The sequence below is a fragment of the Rosa chinensis genome, chromosome 6 (genome assembly GCF_002994745.2).
Source record: "Rosa chinensis cultivar Old Blush chromosome 6, RchiOBHm-V2, whole genome shotgun sequence".
Classification (NCBI taxonomy): Eukaryota; Viridiplantae; Streptophyta; class Magnoliopsida; order Rosales; family Rosaceae; genus Rosa; species Rosa chinensis.
In genome coordinates, this window is record NC_037093.1 from 3,915,436 (window position 1) to 3,920,887 (window position 5,452).

Consider the following 5,452-nt stretch of genomic DNA (forward strand, 5'->3'; position numbering starts at 1 on the left):
GCAACTTGCAGATGTACTTACCAAAGGAGTTTCCAGAAAGGCGTTTTATGACTCACTTAGCAAGTTGGGCATGGTTGATGTATATGCGCCAACTTGAGGGGGAGTGTTAGTGTGAGTCATCGTTCCCTATTAGGAATAGACTACACGGGAATATATTGTTGTAATTACTTACCTTATGTATGTTGTGTAGTACGGTTGTACACAATAGGCGTAGTACGTTGTAGTACGATTGTAATCTGTTTATATACACCACAGAATGGGTGTAATTAAATCATCAGAATTTTTATTCTCTCAATAGTATCTTATTTGAGTCGTTACGTATTTTAGGAAGTGCAAAACAATCTTCTGAAGACTTGTATCAACCACCTAGATGCAACTTCTGTAATTCTCTAAGTTGTATATTTCTATTTGTTGTCATGGAAATGCAAGTATGGTAATTAAGAATTGTAAAAATGTCTATCTCTCTCTCTCTCTCTGAGTGCTTCTTTCCCCAGAATTTAGTTGCAAATGTTAGAACGCCAATGTTTCTTATAAATGCAGCCTATGATGCTTGGCAGTTAATTTCTTTTTTGTCTTATCATTATATCGACAATTTATTTTTGGGATTTTGACCAATAGCACCAAAATAGATTAAAATTAGCCCACTCACACCACCAAGAAATTTTTATTCCCACTAACCCTATTTAAAAGAAAATAACAATTTTGCCCTCAGACTAATTAAACAATTACACTACCACTCTCATCTCATCTCTCTCTCCTCTCTCTCTCCCCCTCCCGATCACAAGCACCATGTCGTGGCCGATGGCGTCGTCTTCATCAGAGGAGGAGGACACAAACTGATGGATCTCAGACCACTATGACCTCGATCATCGTCGTCGTTGTTAGTGGAGAAGAGATAAAATCTCTGGTTTCAGGTGGACTTTGCGAGAGCGGCGAGTGGAGGGGGTGAGACGGTGGAAGCGACGCCGGTTCTTCGGGTCTGAGCCAAGTGGTCAATGGCGGTTTCGCTTCTGATGGTCTTCAGCCCTCTGCGATTGGGGTTCGGTGGATACGAGTTCGATGTTGGTCGGCCTCTTCTCTCCTGCGTCGAAGCCTTCCTTCATTCTCCGGTGCTGGTTTCAGGTCCAACTCGTCGGTGTCGAGTGCAGGAGCTTCTCGGAGGATTTTGATACGGGTCATGTGGCTTCAAGAGTTGGGTCGATTGGGTCGCTAGCGTCGTTGCCTACAATAGACATCTTTGATGCCCGTGCCGGATCAATCTTATTTGGTCAATGCTTGCAAGACTCCTTGCCCAATTTCTGATGTTTGTTATTGACCAATGTGATACAGGATGCTGATGATGACGAGAAATTTGATGAGGACAAAGTTGATGAATAGGTGGGTAGAAGGAAGTCCGAGAAGGAAAGAAAGAAAGAAGGAAAAAAAGTGTCTATTGAGGGGTAAACTGTGGGCAGAAGACACCTCAATAGGCGTCTATTGGCCTCCAATAGACGTCTATTGGGGGGCAATAGACGTCTATTGGGGGGCAATACATGGCTGATAGTCGTCTATTGGGAGGGCAATACATGGTTAATAGACGTCTATTGGGGGGCAATACATGGTTGATAGACGTCTATTGCCCCTTTATTGGGGGGCAATAGACGTCTATTGGGGGGCAATACATGGCTGATAGTCGTCTATTGGGGGGCAATACATGGTTGATAGTCGTCTATTGGGGGGCAATAGACGTCTATTAGGGGGCAATAGACGTCTATTGGGGGGCAATAGAGGTTTATTGCCCATCTACTAGGGGGCAATAGATGTCTATTGGGGGCAAAAAAACTTTCCGGTGAGATTTTCAGCAAATTCCGGTGGGCGGCAGTAGGTGACCGAAATCCGGCGACCGGTGACCGGAATCCGGCGAAAGTTGGCCGGAATCCGGCGAAAGTTGGCCGGAATCCGGCGAACGTTGGCCGGAATCCGGCGGCCGGTGACCGGATTCCGGCGGCCGGTGACGGGCTCCGGCGAAGTCTCCCATGGTTTCTCTCTCTTCTATTTTTTCTCTCTCTCTCTCTCTAAGTAACAAGGGAGTGAGGGTAAAATGGTATTAAAAAAAAATTAAAAACAAAAAAAAAGGTATTAGGGAAGACTCCCTTAGAGTGTATTGGGTAAGAGAGAATTAAAAAAACTTAATGGGGTAAGTGGGAAAAAAATCCCTAGAAATGGGGTAAATGGACAAAATCCCTTTATTTTTTGTATCATATCACATCAGAGGGCATGGAAGTACTTTTATTTTATTTTTCTAGGCAGGCTCTCATATAAATTAATAGAAAAATTAATTTGTTGATAATTTGGTGCAAATGTCTTTTATATGTTTTCTTTATCTTCAAGCTAGTTTAGCCCCTCCATCTGGTGATCCTCATGGTTTATATATGGAATGAATGCAGATCAAACCATGCAAATTGTAATTCATCACAATCCAGTTTCTCCAAGGTAATTTGATATTTAAAGCTTGTTTTGATTGCTTTGATCGATTGTGCGGGGCAGGTATTCTTGTAAACAGACATGAGCTCACACGAAGAATTGCTTCTTAATGCTGTTCTCTTATCCCTTCTATGAAGCAGATTTCAGAAAGATTTCTCAATGACCAGTGAAAATGGTTTATTCATAAACTCTTGCTTTGCTCACTGCCAGTCTGAGAGACAAAATACATGGTTTGCTGATGATTCTCCTCTTCTTGAAAACCAGGTATTCCTTTTGAAATATCTATTGCTTTCTTGAATGATTGTGGAGGTTGTCTTATAGGTTTAACATGTGAAGTGTGTGATTTTTCATATGGGTGGTTTTTATTAAAAATCTGTTTCTTGTAATGAGGCAGAACTATTTCAATTTAGTTAGTTGCAATAATATTGTAGCTACACCACATGAAAGACTGTAAAAGTAGGTAGCAGAGAGAATGTGGGAACATGGTTTGATGTCTGAGGTTTTGGGAGGTGTGGAAGACTAATAACACCGAACATGTTGCTATCCAACTGCAAGAACTGTTATGATAAGGTTGAAACGCTTACATCTAGTCTAGAGTACATGTTGTAAAGACAGGTTCCTTCAAAAGAAATTTCAAAAGCCTAACTCACCTTTAAAATAAAAAGAATGACAAGCTTACTGTGGCTAGATTATAGTACAATAAAATGCAATATCGCAGTAACATGAAGAGTACTGCCTTCAATCAAGATGCATATTGCTTATGTTCTGTCATTTAGTGAGATTAGTATCTGTCAGAATGCATGAATTTAGTTACAATTCTTTTTTATGCAGGCAATTGCACTTTTCTGGGGGACCGGTACTTTGATTGAAGGCTGGTTAAGCTATTGACTGTGCATACCCCTGTGATAACACCAGTCACAATCTTAACTCAAGTGAGTGAGAATTATTCTTAAATCTATTGTAGTGTCTGGATATTGTAAGAGTTCATTTACTACAATATAATGCAAGCTGCTTGCTCTTCTCCAAGAGATCATGCTGTCTCAGTAGAACTTGACAATTTTAGAGGTGGAATAGGATCATGCTAATGCTCCAAATTAATGCACCTCTTTTGGATTCTTGGCTAATACTTTATACTTCTCGACTGTTAATTCAGAGAAGTATTCCAGTATACAGAGAGATTCAATACGACTGTCAATTCAGTGCATTATTTGATAGAATGTTTATAAGGAATCCATTAGGCTTCTGATATTTTGGCACTCTTTTTGACACTAATTTTGCTGCAATTGGTAGGTCACCCTTTGTATTAGATTTTAAGAAAGCTAGCAAACCACATAGTGACCCAGCTTGCCGGAACTTCTCCTTGACTTTGCTACCTTTAAAACTTAAAAAGCTACTCAGACTATGTAACAGAACTCCTTTACAGTTTTGAATGCTCTGTATTAAGATGGGACACATTGCTAATTCAATCCCCAGGTTGTTTGAAGTTCACACTTATCCACAGATAAGCAAGCATAGGTATTTCATGGTTTCCTTTTGTGTTCTCTGTTTCACTGGGAGTTTGGTGCTTAAGAAATGAAAGTAGTATGAAGTTACAAGAGATTGACAGTCGAACAGCCTATCATTAATTCTTGGTTTCCTTTTGTGCTGTCTCCGTTTCACTGAGAGTTTGGTGCTTAAGAAATGAAAGTAGTATGAAGTTGAAAGAGATTGACAGTCCCCTGAGAACAGCCTATCATTAGTTCATACCTTATGTCATAACATGTCAATGTAGCATCTATCTAGCGATTAAGTTCCTAGTAATCGTCTTTCAAATTCCATGTTGTGCAGACGTGTAGTATGTAAAAATTACCTGTAGTATATTTGCTGCTATCCTTTAGTAAAAACAATGATTATGATAAGTAACTGAATGATATTGAAAATGGCAGGTACCTAGCAGAGGCGTCCAAGTTATGCAATAAGCAGAAATCTCTAGTATGAAGACTCTTGATATTCACATATATGGATAATCCACAAGGGAATGAAGACTGTTGAACCATTACATTAGACTCTTTGGCTGTTTATTCCCCTACTGCCAGTTTTGTTATCTATCTGAATTTGTAGATATTCATTGCAGTAGAAAACTTTATGTGATTCAATTTCCACTCATTTTCACTCTTACTTCCCTGTAACTCCTTAGTCACACACTTGTATCCTGGATATTTCCCTTGGAAAATTTAACATGCAAGTTTCCACATGTGAGTTTCCAGTACTCAACATTCAAGACTCAGGAATTCAGTCCCCAGGTTATTTGAAGTCACAGTCATCCATAGATAGTCAAGCATACAGTATAGTGGCATTTAATGGTTTCCTTTTGTGCTTTCTGTGTTTTGGTTTTCTAAAAGTACGTGCCCAGCTACAATTGAAAGGTAAACTGAAGTGAATTTCCAGAAGTTAAGACATTCAAATAGGCAAAAGTAGAAAATAAAGCCAAGACTGAGGGATGAAGTTCAATCACAACACCAGAAAGCAGGTAACTTGAGGTCAATTCCCAGAATTTAAGACACCCAAATAGGCAATTATGGAGAAGCAAGCCAAAAAGTAAGGGATGAACTCAATCACAACACCAGAAAGCAAGTATTTTTCACATTAATTTCTCAGTTAACTGTTGATGTACTTGAAACACATTAAGGGCCCCATTGGACCATTGACTAAATCACATAGAATATTCATCAGTCTTGTACAAAATACCCCTAATTACAGAGAATAACACCAAGTTGAAGCAGCAACCCATAGTAGTGAAAATCAGAGCCCCATGACTTGTATCTACGAACCCAGATGACAAAGGAGCCTCAATTGCAGGTTGCCACTTGAAAGAACTAAAATTTTCTACAGAGACCAACATCAGTTAGAAGAAGCAACCCGTAGTAGTGAAAATCAAATCCCCAAGACTTGTATCTACAAACCCAGATGATAAAGGAGCCTCAATTGCAGGTTACCACTTTCAAGAACT

At 39.7% G+C, this 5,452-nt stretch overlaps 1 long non-coding RNA gene across 1 annotated transcript; it reads left to right on the forward strand.

Moving 5' to 3' along the window:
• The first annotated feature begins 2,343 nt into the window (after positions 1 to 2,343).
• LOC112170361 lies at positions 2,344 to 4,953 on the forward strand. Its single transcript, XR_002925069.2, has 4 exons — positions 2,344 to 2,472; positions 2,604 to 2,727; positions 3,295 to 3,395; positions 4,389 to 4,953. It is a non-coding gene; the product is annotated as an uncharacterized LOC112170361 (long non-coding RNA).
• Positions 4,954 to 5,452: the final 499 nt, after the last annotated feature.